This window comes from Staurois parvus, unplaced genomic scaffold (assembly GCF_062004578.1).
Source record: "Staurois parvus isolate SC_StPar_1 unplaced genomic scaffold, SC_StPar_1.0 ptg000375l, whole genome shotgun sequence".
NCBI lineage: Eukaryota > Metazoa > Chordata > Amphibia > Anura > Ranidae > Staurois > Staurois parvus.
The window spans coordinates 772,252-789,034 of NW_028318171.1; the positions used below are offsets into that span (position 1 = coordinate 772,252).

The 16,783-nt window shown below is 41.1% G+C and overlaps 1 long non-coding RNA gene across 1 annotated transcript; it reads right to left on the reverse strand.

The window, feature by feature from the left end:
* Positions 1–3,436: 3,436 nt before the first annotated feature.
* LOC149456124 (uncharacterized) lies at positions 3,437–16,483 on the reverse strand. The gene is made up of 3 exons (XR_016313954.1): positions 16,419–16,483; positions 7,212–7,274; positions 3,437–3,503 (listed from the first exon to the last, which is right to left on the reverse strand). It is a non-coding gene; the product is annotated as an uncharacterized LOC149456124 (long non-coding RNA).
* Between the last annotated feature and the right edge of the window lie 300 nt (positions 16,484–16,783).

The following is a 16,783-nucleotide window of genomic DNA, read 5'->3' on the forward strand; positions in this document are numbered from 1 at the left end:
ATAAGTACCTAAAATAAATAGTTAATGAGTTTCTTTTTGATGGTGTTTTTAGTGATACACACATACACAAGTTTGCGAGGTATCTTTATTTGTAATGAGCACATTATAACTTTGAATATATGCAACATTAGCATTGATATATGAGTTTTTGATTGTAGGTCGGTAGTGACGTTTCTTTTTCATTGATTTGTCCATTTGGTACATGCAGCTTTGGTTTCTTCATTTGTGTCTCACATTTTCCCTTCCAGGCACTGCATCGCAAAGTGGGAAGGTTTCAGCAGCAGATACAGTGCTGTCAATCCAGAGAGCAGCAGCAAACAGGTCTAAGTGTGGCCTGATTGATAAGTTACTGGCTGTGAATTACCAGTAACAATGCTGAGAGAAACAAGCCCCATAACAATTTCTTCATCCCACTGTAAAGCAAACTGGTATGGCCTACGTGGAAGTGGTAGCTCTTCTCTGAACTCTGGAGCAATGTGGAATCATTGCCACACCCTCACAGGAGGCTGCATTAGGTGGATTTCACTGTCAGGATCAGCAGGTATTTGTGGGACTTTTGTGGGCGTGGCCTACTTGATGTGGACGTTAGAGAGCCTTGCTGTTTTGTGCTGTATGGGACAGATCCACGGTGAGCGGTAATTGTATCTCACCTTTTTTTAGGATTGAAGCTGGTGTCTGTTGGACACCTTGTTTGTGAGTTTCCTTATACCTTTTTTATTAAAGAGATAAATGAAAAAAACGTATTGCACCATTATGTTTTCTTTTTTTGTCCGAGTGTACTGTATGCTCTCATGGAGATATGAGAAAGAGTGGAGAAGTTCATCACAAGAGCTTGGTCTGCAAAGTTGTTTGTCTGTGATTATTATTATCCGAAAGTGTCTGAAACATCACCATATCTATTTGGACATCGGGTTCATTGCTCCCAGAGCACAAGTGCTGTTGCTGGTTTATAATCTGACCAGCCATTAGCTCTGGTGAGTTCATTTAATCTCCTTTGGTGGTGGATTTTTCACAATTGGTTCAAGTCACTGAACATATATATATAATTTTTTTGGACACTAATTTATGTTTGGACACTATAATTATTTATTTAAAACACTAAATGTTTTTTTGGATGATGATATACACCTTTGTATAAGTTTGTTATTAGCGCATACCTTTTAATTAGGATTTGTGGGACTTTGCAGAAGGACCAAGAGAAAACAGAAAATGCAGATGCACTTATAAGTGGTGTGGTCCATTCATTTAATAGTGGACTATATTCCTACTTTAACAAGAAGTGAAAAAAATGCAAAGCAAGCTCACACTGACATCTGTAGCTACAAGTATTGTGGTGTAATCCTCATCTTTGATATTTGCAGCAGATGTTTCTCAGTTTTATTTTTGCTTTCTCTTGTGGCCCAGCTCCCCCCTGGCAACAATGAATTATCAGTCTACTAACCTTCTAAGTTAAACAAAAACCAAAGGCACAGAAAAGGGGAGATAGAATCCTTTGAACTGACTTGAATGACTTCCGTGCTTTTACTGCATTTAGAACAAATTACTCTTCAGCAACTATAACCTCAAAGGTCAGTGTTATTTTAAAGATAACTTACTGCTTGTGAAAAATACATAAACATTTGAATGTCCATAGCCCCGCTACAGCTATATGTTATGCAAACTCAACAATGGTGTACTTAAATATGTGTGTAAAAATAGTGTGCAAACCATTGAAAGTTCATAACAAGCACCTCCATGCACTTGAATGTCAGGTCTGTTATCTATTTTAATGCCCTGAAGGCACTCAACTTACCATGAATGAAGTCTTGCCCTTTCACTTTCTACCTCTGATACCTAACTACTACCCAGTAATATTGCTAATGAAAGTGACGGGCTACTATTTAACCACTTCCAGACCAGACACTTTTACCCCCTTCCTGACCAGGGCAATTTTCAGCTTTCAGCGCTGTCACACTTTAAATGACAATTGAGCGGTCATGCAACACTGTACCCAAATTAATTTTTTATCATTTTTTTGAGACAGATAAAGCTTTATTTTGGTGGTATTTATTCACCGCTGGGATTTTTATTTTTTTTGCTATGTAAATAGAAAAGTCCCAACATTTTGAAAAAAAGTGTTTTTTTTATAACATTTTGCAAATAAATAATATTTCATCATAAATCTTGGCCAAAATGTATTCCGTTATCTTTTAGTAAAAAAAAAAAAAATCCAAATTAGTTTATAACCAAAAATTATAATTTTTAAACATTTTTTTTTACATTTTTATTTTATTTTTTTATATTATTTTTTTTTTTTTATTTATTTATTTTTACATACTGTCACCCTAGCAGTACAGTGTCACCATGGTGACACTGTATTACTTGTGGGGGGTGATGAAGATTTTTTTTTTTTTTTTTACACTGATTGCTTTTACACCCATATAGGATGTAAAAGCAATCATTTCTCTTTCTCTCTGTGTGCATTATTGCACTCATTGAGAAGTACTGAGTGAGCTGTGATTGGTCACAGCTTGTCACATGGTACAAGGCTGTTGTGAATAGCCTTGTACCATGTGACCTCTGTGATCATTCACAGATTTCACACGTAGTAAGCAATGATGTCACAAGTGACATCTTGCTTACTACTTTGCATGTGATCACTGATTGGCCAATCAGTGATCACATGATCGGGACCTCGTACAGAGGTCCCGTCCGAGGATCGGTGTTTCACTGTGTCCGGAGGACACAGCGGGCACCAGATCGCGGTGCTGCGCGCTCCCAGGGAGCGCGCACAAGCAGGGTGCGGGGAGGCCGTTTATAAACGGCCACCTGACCCTGCAGTGCCACCGTCTGGCCGTTTATATACAACGGCCGGTCGGGAAGTGGTTAAAGCCAATTAAACTCGACATTTCAATCTTCTAACTACACTTCAGTTACAGCAAGAGAAAATGCATGCAAAGTCACAGTTTTTTTTTATTTAGAAAATAGCCACATCCTAAGTAGAAGAGTATGCTGCCAGCAGCTGCAGAATGGGACCCTAGATCTCTTTGTGGGAAGCAGATTTCCAAATAGGTAGTATGTAGATTGATCCAGTAGAGAGTGTGCTAAAATATTGCAATGAGATCACTACTTCCCCACAGAAAGCATGGGTCCCACTCTGCAGATGCTGGCAGAGGACAGGCTTTTTTACTCAGGCTGTGGGTGCATTAGAACAAATAAAACAGACATTGAAGACATTTTGTTTTGATGTAATTGGAATGTAGTTAGCTAATTTAAACTTTAAAGTTTCAGTTGGGTTTTAAGGCTTAGTGATGTGTTATACTAAAGTGGGTAATGAATCCGAGTTGCCTAGCATGTGCTGCAAATGATAGAATAGGGACTGTTTTTTAACTGTATGATCACTATAAAACAATTACATTTGTGACTTTTAAGAATAAGAAACCAATAATAACATACAATACCTCAGCTTCCAGGACACTACATTGTTTGCATCCTTCATTAATTTTCTTCTTTAAAGACTTGTTCTAAAAAATATATAATTGTAAATCGAATTTGCATAACCTATATGATCATTTTAAGCATTACCCTTGTGTTAAAGTAAATGAAATTTTAACCACTTGCTTACCGGGCACTTTTACCCCCTTCCTGCCCAAGCTAATTTTCAGCTTTCGGCACTGTCGCACTTTGAATAACAATTGTGAGGTCATGCAACATGCAAACCATATTACATTTTTATCATTTTTTTTTCACAAAAATAGAGCTTTCTTTTGGTGGTATTTAATAATACTGGGTTTTTTTTTTTTTGCACTATAATGAAAAAAGAGCAAACATTTTGAAAAATAAAAGGTTATCTTTGTTTCTATTATAAAATTTTGCACACAGGTAATTTTCTCCATCACTGATACAGTGAAGGAAATAAGTATTTGACCCCCTGCTGATTTTGAATGTTTGCCCACTCACAAAGAAATGATCAGTCTAAAAATCGAATGGTAGGTGTATTGTAACAATGAGAGACAGAATAGCAACAAAAAATTCAAAAGAAATGCATGTCTAACAAATTATGCACTGATTTAAATGTTCATGAGGGAAATAAGTATATGTTCCCCTTCACAAAACATGACTTAGTACTTGGTGGCAAATACCTTGTTGGCAATCACAGAAGTCAAACATTTCCTGTAGTTGGCCACCAGGTTTGCACACATCTCAGGAGGGATTTAGGCCCACTCCTCTTGGCAGATCCTCTCCAAATCATTAAAGTTTGGTGGCTGACATTTGTCAACTCGAACTTTCAGCTCCCACCACAGATTTTTAATTGAAATAAGGTCTGGAGACTGGCTAGGCCACTCCAGGACCTTAATGTGCTTCTTCTTGAGCCACTCCTTTGTTGCCTTGGTTGTGTGTTTTGGGTCATTGTCATGCTGAAACACCCATCCACAACCCATTTTCAATGCCTTACTGAGGGAAGAAGGTTCTCACCAAAGATTTGACGGTACATTGCCCTGTCCATCGTCCCTTTGATGCGGTACAGTTGTCCTGTCCCCTTAACAGAAAAACACCCCCAAAGCAGAATGTTTCCACCACCATGTCTGACAGTTGGGATGGTGTTCTTGGGGTCATAGGCAGCATTCCTCCTCCTCCAAACTCGGCGAGTTGAGTTGATGCCAAAGAGCTTGATTTTGGTCTCATCTGACCACAACACTTTCAACCATCCCTCCTCCGCATCATTCAGATGTTCAGTGGTAAACTTCAGACGGGCCTGGACATGTGCTTTCTTGAGCACAGCAACCTAGCGGGCACTGCAAGATTTCCATCCTTGTCGGCATAGTGTGTTACAAATTGTTTTCTTGGTGACTGTGGTCCCAGCTGCCTGGAGATCATTGAAAATATCCTCACGTGCAGTTCTGGGATGATTCCTCACTGTTCTCATGATCATTGACACTCCACGAGGTGAGATCTTGCATGGTGCACCAGACTTAGGGAGACTGACAGTTGTTTGTGTTTCTTCCATTTGCGAATGACTGCACCAACTGTTGTCACCTTCTCACCAAGCTGCTTGGTGATAGTTTGGTAGATAAGTCCAGCCTTGTGTAGGTCTACAATCTTGTCCCTGACATCCTTGGACAGCTCTTTGGTCTTTGCCATGGTGGAGAGTTTGGAATCTGATTGTTTGATTGCTCCTGTGGACAGGTATCTTTTATTCAGATAACAAAATGGCATTAGCAGCACTCCCTTTAAGAGACTGCTTCTAATCTCAGCTTGTTACCAGTATGAAAGACACCTGGTAGTCAAAAATTCTGCTTAATGATAGGGGATCAAAGAAAGGGGTTAACATTTGGGTCGATCAAAAGGTTAACTGTGTGCTGTTTCACATTATGTGCTGTGTGTGCTTTCAACTGTAAGCACACTGCTTTGTATGGTTCTGCTATGCAGAGCCATAAAAAGCAGTGTGCAGGAGTTGACAGGGGAGAGAACTGTATTGTTTACATACAGTTCTCTCCCGTGTCGGTAATACTCAGCGATCACCGTGTGACAGAGAGTAATCATTGGCCGGGATCCGGTGATTGACAGCCGAGGCCGCGAATAGCGGTGCGGGTAGGGCACACGTGCGGCTCACAGGCAGCCCCTACCCGGAACAGCAAAATCATGTATAAATACGTGATTTTGCGCACCTGTGCCGCCCTGTAGCAGTATTAAAGATAATATTTATTTATCTAAGAAAAGGTTGGGGAAGGAGTGTGGACTTATCCTTTAAGAATGTATTTTAGGAGTTAGATCCTCTATGCACTGCTAAAGCTCATCATGAGCCAAAACTTTTATTTTTTTAAAGAAATGGAATGACTTGTTTTGTCTGTTAAATTTCTATATTTGCCTGTTTTCCAAATATTGATTTTCCCTCACCTGCTATCCACCCAAAATAGGGAAAAGAAAAAGCATTTGGATGAGTTTTAGCACTGCAATATACTACAGATGATTAACTGCCAATTAGTTTCATATTTTCCAAGCAATATTAAAGTACACTATATAATTGTTACAAAATCACATTTTTAAAGTTGTTTGATCTTCAAAACTTAGTATGTGCCTAATACTTACCTCCCAACACAGTCCAGGATTATGCTGTCTTGCAAATGCTTTGCCCCTGTAGACCATGCCCACATCTCATTTAAATCATCATGTGGTTTGCATATGGATGAACCATCATGGGAATAAGTCAACCTTGGGATTTGCATATGAATGAACTTTACCAACTCATTCATATGAAAATTACCCTGAAACTCATTCATATGGCAAGCTAAGGTAAGGCTTCAGTCAAGGGAAGGACTCTCTGTTGCTGCTGTGTCTGGAGGGGCATTCTGTACTGGTGGGGATAGTAGGTCTATACTGGAGGGGGCCTGTATTGGAGGGGGATTCTATACTGGTGTGAAGGGCTGAGGTCTGTACTGATATGGGGGGTATGTGCTTTACAGGTGGTGTTTACTAGGGGATTGGGAAGGGGAGACTGTGCTGTGAGGGTGATCTGTGCTGAGAAGGGGCTAGGAGGGTGGTCTGTACTAAGGGAGATTTCGGACTGTGGTGGGAGATCTGAATGAGAGGAGGGGATATGGGTTTGGGGGGAATTTGTACTGGAAGGAAAGGCTAATTCTAGGTTCTACACTGGTATTTGCATTATGCACTCTTAACCCCTATATTCTTTGCGTTACACACTCCTGAGCCCAACATACTAGACACTATGGTGTACATTTGTTGGTGTTTATCACTGGTATTATCTGCATGAGCTGTTGGGTTGACACACTATAAGCAGACTATACTAAATATTGTAAGTAGCTAAACGAATACATAAATAATTGTATTAATGAACAATACTGTATTATGATAAATATTCCAGTGCCAATTGGGATTCTTATCAATGCTACTGCAGGAATATCTGTAAAACACACCCACATAGCCATGCATACACTTTTGGCCACACTCACTTTTCATTGTGGTGCTTTACGCATGCCCAAGTCTGCCCCCAACTCTTTGTCAAGTTCAAAAGTTAGGAGGTATGCTAATATAAGTTCCTGAACATAAGTGGCACAAAAAAATCACAGATTTACATGTTAAATCAAACAGATCAGGAGTTCTGATACTTAAAATCATTGCCTCAAATCCAAGAGACTTTGTAGAACCTTATCTTGTTATTTGCTCCATTTTCATTGCCCAAAATATTTATTAAATAACTTTAAAATACATACTTCCTGTTGTAGCTCTTCTATAGCCTTATTTTTATTTTCGATTTGTTTCTTCAAAGTACACAACTAAAAACGAGAGATGAGAAATTAGTTAAGCATGTATACTACATGAGTAATTATTATCAGACCACCAAATATTTTAAAGTAAGTGTTCATGATCATTTTTGTTAAATATTAAAAGTATCAAAGAATTTACTATTATCTGGCTTTCTCATACATTGCAAAAAAGAGGGTCTAAAAAATATATATACAGGTGAAACTCGAAAAATTAGAATATCGTGCAAAAGTTCATTTATTTCAGTAATGCAACTTAAAAGGTGAAACTAATATATGAGATAGACTCATTACATGCAAAGCAAGATAGTTCAAGCCGTGATTTGTCATAATTGTGATGATTATGGCTTACAGCTCATGAAAACCCCAAATCCACAATCTCAGAAAATTAGAATATTACAAGCAATCAATAAAACAAGGATTGTACATAGCACAATATCGGACCTCTGAAAAGTATAAGCATGCATATGTACTCAGTACTTGGTTTGGGCCCCTTTTGCAGCAATTACTGCCTCAATGCGGCGTGGCACGGAAGCTATCAGGCTGTGGCACTGCTGAAGTATTATGGAAGACCTGGATGCTTCAATAGCGGCCTTCAGCTCTTCTGCATTGTTCAGTCTCATGTCTCTCATCTTTCTCTTGGCAATGCCCCATAGATTCTCTATGGGGTTCAGGTCAGGCGAGTTTGCTGGCCAATCTAGCACAGTAATCCCACGGTCATTGAACCAGGTTTTGGTGCTTTTGGCAGTGTGGACAGGTGCCAAGTCCTGCTGGAAAATGAAGTCAGCATCCCCATAAAGCTCCTCTGTGGAAGGAAGCATGAAGTGCTCCAAAATCTCCTGGTAGACAGCTGTGTTGACCCTGGACTTAATGAAGCACAGTGGACCAACACCAGCAGATGACATGGCTCCCCAAATCAACACAGACTGGAAACTTCACACTGGACTTCAAGCATCTTGCAGTGTGTGCCTCTCCATTCTTCCTCCATACTCTGGGTCCTTGGTTTCCAAATGAGATGCAAAAGTTGCTCTCATCAGAATAGAGGACTTTGGACCACTGAGCAACAGACCAGGTCTGTTTTTCTTTAGCCTTGGTAAGACGCTTGTGATGTTGTTTGTTGTTCAGGAGCATCTTGACAAGAGGAATACGACATTTGAAGCCCATGTCCAGGATCTGTGTGTGGTGGCTCTTGATGCACTGACTCCAGCCTCAGTTCACTCCTTGTGAATGTCCCCAACACTTCTGCATGGCCTTTTCCTGACAAACCTCTCCAGGCTGCGGTCATCCCTGCTGCTTGTGCACCTTTTTCTTCCACACTTTTCCCTTCCACATAACTTTCTATTAATGTGCTTTGATACAGCACTTTGGGAACATCCAACTTCTTTTGCAATTACCTTTTGAGGCTTTCCCTCCTTATGGAGGGTGTCAATGATGGTGTCAGGGACCCTGGGCTTCGCGGCGATATGCCGGGCGGCGCATGCGCAGAACGCCAACGCGCACTAGCAGGCGGGCAGCAGGACCTGGGTGACCGCAGCAACAGCGACGTCTGCGCATGCGCCTGGCACCAATGACAGCGCAGGGTGAGCTATTTAAACGAGATAGAGGGTATGTACATTGCCATTTGGTCTTGATAATCTGTCCCTGTGTTCTGCCTGTGAAGCTTCCCTGTTGCCAACCTCTGCTTGATCCTGACCCTGCTGACTGTCTCCTGCTTGATCCCTGGCTCGTACTGACCACTTTCCTGCCTGCCCCTTACGATTGATCTCCCATTGCTGAACTTGGCTTGACCTGACCATTCTCTGTCTGCTCCTCTGGAACCTCGCTGCCCACAAGTTACCGACCTGGTCCGCCTGACTACGCCATACCTCACAGTATCCATCCATCCCGCACAGATCAGTCCCTGCTGCCAGGCCTGCCAGCCTCTTCACATCAGGCCCCATTCCTCGCACACCTCTGACGGTACCCTCTACCATAGCTGGACGTACTCAGGGGTCGCGACCTGGTCTCAGTCTGCTCCAAGTCCATCCCCACCATCAGGGGCCCTGGTGAACATGCAGATTGGGACTTAGACTCCGCGCCCTGAGGAACCCAGCACTGTGGGCAGCTAGAGATACCGCCAGGCGATGGCTGACAGGTGGTTTTCTGCACAACTGTCAGGTCAGCAGTCTTTCCCATGATTGTAATTCCTTTTGAACCAGACTGAGAGACCATTTAAAGGCTCAGGAACCCTTTGCAGGTGTTATGGCTTAATTAGCTGATTAGAGTGGGACACTTTGAGCCTAGAATATTGCACCTTTTCACAATATTCTAATTTTCTGAGATTGTGGATTTGGGGTTTTCATGAGCTGTAAACCATAATCATCACAATTATGACAAATCACAGCTTGAACTATCTTGCTTTGCATGTAATGAGCCTATCTCATATATTAGTTTCACCTTTTAAGTTGCATTACTGAAATAAATGAACTTTTGCATGATATTCTAATTTTTCGAGTTTCACCTGTATATAATATGGCCTTTATGTTTGTGAATAGACTTTCTGTATAGAAAGTTATTTGCTAAAATGAAAAACTAAAGAGTTGCAGAATTTTTTTTTTTTTTATAGGGGGGGGGGGAGAAATGAGATAAAAATGTGCTATCAACAGAATTTTTAATGATGCTTCTAAGCTACTTCCATGAGCAGGCTTGGACCTGTGTGTAATAGAAGTGTTACTGACTGGCTGATCTAGCAGTGGCAGCCAATCAGTATAACTGCTGCAGTTGCCTGCTTCTATTTGTTTCTGTGGTAGAGCGCCATAAGTAACAATGTGATTGGGCCAAGGGAGGCTGATTTCTGAAATATAGACAAGAAAAGTAAATGGTTAGAAAATTGAACGGGTTTTGGTCCACTTTTGAATTCCCATACCAGACTCACTGTTAGGATCTGTTTGGGGGAAGCATAAAAAGAACAAATGTGAGCATACTGACACATCAGGCACAATGTACACTGCTCAAAAAAATTAAAGGAACACTTTGAAAAAACATCAGATCTGGGAAAAAATATCATGCTGGATATCTATACTGATAGGAAAGTAAGGATACCCCATCATTTGATAGAAATGAAAATTATCAACCTACAAAGGACTGAATTCAAAGACACCCTGAAAATCAGAGTGAAAAAATGATGCAGCAGGCTAGTCCATTTTGCTGAAATTTCATTGCAGCAGGTCAAAATGGTACTCAGTAGTTTGTATGGCCCCACATGGATGTATGCATGCCTGACGTTGGGGCATGCTCTTAATCAGACGACAGGAGGAACCCAGGACCCACTGCACCAGCGTAGGGTCTGACAATGGGTCCAAGGATTTCATCCCGATACCTAAAGGAAGTCAGGGTGCCATTATCTAGCCTGTAGTGGTCTGTGCATCCCTGCATGGATATGCCTCCCCAGACCATCACTGATCCACCACCAAAACGCTGAACGATGTTACAGGCAGCATAATGTTCTCCATGGTTTCTCCAGACCCTTTCATGTCTGTCACATGTGCTCAGGGTGAACCTACTCTCATTTGTGAAAAGCACAGGGTGCCAGTGGCGGACCTGTCAATTCTGGTGTTCAATGGCAAATGCCAATTGAGCTCTGTGGTGCCGGGCAGTGAGCACAGGGCCCACTTGAGGACGTCGGGCCCTCAGGTCATGCTCATGAAGCCTGTTTCTGATTGTTGGGTAAGAGACATTCACACCAGTGGCCTGCTGGATGGATTAAGGACCTTCTATGGCCCTGTCCAGCTCTCCTAGAGTAACTGCCTGTCTCCTGGAATCTCCTGCATGCTCTTGAGACTGTGATGGGAGACACAGCAAACCTTCTGGCAATGGCATGTATTGATGTGCCATCCTGGAGGAGTTGGACTGCCTGTGCAACCTCTGTAGAGTCCAGGTATTGCCTCATGCTACCAGTAGTGACACTGACCCTAGCCAAATGCAAAACTAGTGAAAAACAGTCAGAAAAGATGAGTAGGGAAAAAAATGTCAGTGGCCTCCACCTGTAAAACCATTCCTGTTTTGGGGGTTGTCTCATTGTTGCCATCTAGTGCACCTGTTAATTTCCGTACATCAAAGCAGCTGAAACTGATTAACAACCCCCTCTGCTACTTAACTGACCAGATCAATATCCCAGGAGTTTAATTGACTTGATGCTATACTCTGATTAAAAAGTGTTCCTTTACTTTTTTTTAGCAGTGTATTATTTCTTGCCTTAGGCTATCTAGTGGGAATAAAGTAAGCAAGCTAGGCTTACACTTTATGTATGAGCTCTCAAACATGAACCAAGATACCTTTGAAATCCTGGAAAAAAAAAATCCCATGTCCTTCAAGCTATGTCCTCCACTTATTCTCTGGATTTCCAACTACCCCCATGCCTCCCTTCTGAAGCCACTGGTTCTGAATAGATGCTCTAACCCTACTCCAGTTGGTTCTCCTCAAGTAACTCCCTCCCAGGAATATGAGGTCCAGCAAATTTTAGATTATAAGATCTCCACAGCAAAGTTGTATTAGCTGTTGGATTGGTAAGACTTTGGTCCAGAAAAAAACACCCCTGTATCTTGGGGTCAGATGTTTTTGCTTCTCCCCTTGTAGAGAAATGTATTCCCCCTTTTCCCTCTGAAACCAGGCCTTCAACTAATGAGACCCCTTGAAAGGGCATGAGGGAGGGGTAATATCATAGTTGCTTAACTCCCATGATTTAGCACTGGCACCTCTATTCTTCCATGTAGCCATGAACACTTTCTGGTTGTAGCTGTGCGCTGGATCTGATATTTAAACTTGAGCAGGATACATACAATATTTTTGGTTTGAGCAATAAGTTTCCACACTCCCTTGAGCTCCTTACTTTCTGTAGGCCACAGCTGTAGTGCCTGCTAGACATGTGCAGAATGGAAAAATTTGTTTTGTTTCGGATAAATTTATCTTACTAATTTTGTTTCATAGATTCGATCTAGAATTCATTTAGTTTTGTTTATTCATTTTCTAATGAATTCCAAATTTTCAAAATGATTTGAATTTGAATCAGTCTAAAAGTTATCGACCAATCCGAATTCTGTGTGGAGAAGATAGCCGCTGCATCCTTAACAACCAATGACTTATCAGCTGTCAACGGTTTCCCCACTGACAGCTGAATGTAAGAAAACGAATTACCGGGAATGAAAAATAAATTAAAATTCTGCGTGGGGTCCCCCTCAAAATCCATACCAGACCCTTATCTGAAAATGCAGCCCAGCAGGACAGGAATGGGGGGGGGACGACAAGCGAGCTCTCCCTCTCCTGAACCATACCAGGCCATATGTCCTCAACATGGGTGGTACTTTGGGGTAAGGGCCTATTCTCCCCCAAAGTACCTTGTCCCCATATTGATGGGGACAAGGGCCTCTTCCCCACAACCCTGGGGTGTAGTTGTGGGGGTCTGTGGGCAGGAGGCTTATCAGAATCTGGAAGCCCCCTTTAAGAAGGGAGCCCCAAGAACCCGGCTCTCCCCCCATACACAGTACCCCAACTCAATCACCAAAAAAGTGAACACCACTTTTTGATAAATTCTTTAGTAGAAAATAAAAAATAAATAGCCCTCCAAGTAGATCCAACGTCAACTTCCGCACTCGACAAAGGCTCCCGCCGCCTCACAGCTCTGCCGCCTGTTTTCAAAAAACAAAGGGGTGGGGCTACCCGATGCTGTCACCGAGTGACCCGTCCCCTTGTGATGTCATTGACCAAGCATGCCTCGGATGATTTTGGCCTGCTATAGATTCATTTCGAGCAATTATTTTTTTTACATTCAGCTGTCAGTGGGGAAAACACTGACAGCTGATGAGTCATTGGTTTTTAAGGACGCAGCAGCTTCCCAGTCCTATCCTTAACAACCAGCTATTCTTCTCACAGAAATCGGATCAGTCAATATATTTTAGACTGATTCGAATTTGAATGGTTCCGAAAATTTGGAATTTGCTAGAAACCAAGAAACTAAACAAATTGTAACAAAATTCGTTACCATTGTTATTCGGAAATTCAGATGCATTCGAATCTCTGAATAACCAACAATTTGTCCAAGTCTAAATTCTGAATGAAACGAATTGCACATGTCCAGTGCCTGCTGTACTTCTTCTGCACCCACAGTCTCTGCTGCATCTACAGTCACAGCCACAAATACTTCGCTCAGAAAATTGTTGCGATTACAAATGTTTAGGCATTGCCACCAGTAGCATCCTTGATGATGTTGTCACAAGTTGGTCTTAAAAGACTTTATCGCTTGAAGACCATGCAAATAAAAATCTTGTTACATAACGCTTCCACAGTCCACATTTTAGCCAGTTACCTATGCACATTAATTGACTGTAGTTGGCTGGAAATCCCCTACGTTCAGAATGATGCACACTGCATAAATAAGAGCCCAAACTTTTCATTCGGAAATAATAGCTTTAGACTGCAACCCCTCAGGGGAAGGTCATCAGTTAAGGAGAAGTTAAAGCAGCTGATGCCTCTGAAGCCACTAAGTCTGTAGGCAAATCAGATACAGAAGCTGCAGGAGACAGTGCTAGGCTAAATTTGTGGCCTCTGCAATCAGTCAAAGATAACTGTAAAAAAAAGTAAAATAACCGAATAAAATCCTTTATGACTAAGGTAAAAACCTGAGCCCGGGTGGGGTGTCCAGCCACACTTTATGGAGTTAAGGAGTACTCTGGTCACAGAATACATTCTAAAGTCAGAAGACAAAAGGATTCCAGCCTGCAGACATAAACAACATCATAAGGCATGCTGCAAGTAGCCCCAGAACGTGAGCTCGTGGTACCCCAGAGGGATTGTCTAGCCACCCACCCCTCACCCTGTGAGTACTCACAAAACCTGGAAAGCTAGTGGCAGGTGAGGGTCAGATGACCAGAGGTGATCACTCAGCAGGCAACAGAAACAGATCAAAGATTGAACTACCAAGTGTTAAACGTTTTTAACCAGATCGTTAGTGTCCTCAATCAGCTGCTAGAATGCACAATAACACCCCCTGGTGAATGTAAATATGGAAATTCAAATTGTTTGGGCACCCCAGCTAAAAATTTGTATTAATGTGCATAAAGAAGCCAAGGAAAGATGGAAAAATCTCCAAAAGGCATCAAATTACAGATTAGACATTCTTATAATATGTCAACAAAAGTTAAGATTTTATTTCCATCATTTACACTTTCAAAATAACAGAAAACAAAAAAATGGCGTCTGCAAAAGTTTGGGCACCCTGCAGAATTTATAGCATGCACTGCCCCCTTTCACAAAGGGAGTGACATTGAGTTTCAAGAGGATTTGAATACGTGGGGTGGTCCACAGGAGGAAGAGGAGATTTGGATTGATGGGCGTGATTATTTTTTTCTGTTTGGTAATGATTCAGACAAAAGTCACTGATCACTGGAGGTTACACATGCATGATGGTATGCACACGTGAGCACATGAGTGAAAGAGATACAATGGAGAGATTGTGAAGAGGTTTAACCACTTCACGCTGATGTAACACAAATATGCGGCCTCACAGAATTGGGCTTTTTTCCGTGGGGCAGCATATTTGCGTACCTGTCTTTGTGCTCGGAACGCGCCCAACAGCATGCTCCCAGCACAAAGACTGGGGTGTCACTGAGAGTCCCAAGTCCTGTTCTAATGATCGGAACCCGGGACTCCTGATTACAGGCCACATGATCACTGTGATAGCCTCTGATTGGCTATCACAGTGATCAGTCACTGTACAACCTGCCCCCCCAGTTTTTTTTTCTCTCTGAATGGAGGAGAGAGATACATTGTACCAAAAAAAACAACTGTTTGTTAAAAAAAGAAAAAAAAAAGATAAATATTTCAAACTACAATAAAAAATACCTAGATCAAGGTTTGATCTAGTTCAGTGCCAGGGTTAGTGTTTGGGTCAAGGTCAGAGTCAAAGGCCATGATTTTATTTATTTAAAGTGGTATCAGTGTCAGTTAGTGTCAGTGTGTTTTAGGTAAAAAACAAAAACAAAATGCGCGCTATTGTTTCTGGGCTGTAGTTACAGGTACAAACATCAAATAACATATACATATATGGTATCGCTGCAATCATCAAGAGCTGAAAAATTTATTTTGGGTTGTTCTTTGGTGGTAGGTTATAGTAGTAACAAGAAACACAGCTAAATTCAAAAAAAGTATTTTTTTGTTTACTATTTTTGGCCAGTTTTCCTTTGATAATAAAAAACAATCAGGAGATATCCATTACCATTTACCACCAAATGAAAGCCCAATTTGTCCAGAAAAAAACAAGGTATAATTAACCTGGATGCACAAAGTAGTTGTGATGATATGTACGGTTTTACTAACACATGTCAAAGTTGCAAAATTTGCAAAAGATTTGTTTTACATTTAGGTTAGGTGAAGGGGTTAAGGAAGACACAGAGAGATTGGAGTGGGAAAAAAAAGCTTTATTAGACCCACTGGTGTATGGGTCAGAAAATCTGGTAAGAATCTTTGGGGGCTGAACCTACTGGATATACTTACCTTTTGATTGATTGAAGAAACAGCTGCATATATTTAAGCGATGAACATTTTGAATTTACATGAAGTTTCACCTGTCTCTTTTCAAACCAGAGCAACAGTGCAAGACACTCAACTCAAGAAGATAAAGTCAGAGCTCAGTCCCAGGTCATTAACCCTTTTACAGCAAAACTAGCAGGAGCTGGGGACAATAGGATCCAGGGACCTAATTAATTAAGGCCAGGGCAGGTGCTAAGGTAATACCAGCAGCTCTGGACATGGAAAGTGCTCCACAGCTAACTTTTACCAGAATGTGATCTGTAAAGCAGGTATCCTGTGTCCCTCAATGGATGAGAAAAAATCACAGCAACCAAAACATTGCAGAATGTGATCTGTAAAACAGGTAGCCTGTGTCCCTCAATGGATGAGAAAAAATCACAGCAACAAAAACATTGCAGATACCCAACTATGTTCTCTTAAAATATATAGTATATTTGTATGTTGGTGAATTTTCAGTCGCTATAAAGTGTCAATATTTTGTTACCCTGTTAAAACTTTCTCAACTGTCCACATTAGAGTCTCATTAAGGCTACCATTTAAATATTTGCAATGCAGTCACATCTATTTTATTTTATATCCTTTAGAAAACCCTACCTTATTTTCCAGAGTTTTTTGCTGTTTATCTTTTCTGGAAAATTCATTTGCAAGAATTCTTTTCTATAAAAGAAAGACACAATGATTTAGGACATTGCAAAAAGAAACACATTATTAAAGCATATCTAAGCCCAAAAATAAAATTCAGTATATTTAAATTTACCACCCTTTGCATGATGTGGATTCATTTTTTTTTCTCTTTGTACCCAGTAATCCAGCAGATAACACAGTTTCAGTATCTGTGTGGCTACCTTCAATCTTCCATTGTATTTATTTTGGGAGCCATGGTTGTCACGCTAGCCTGGACATCAAACATGTTTGCCTTTGTTTGCCTCCATTGACGATGATGAGATTAATCATTTACA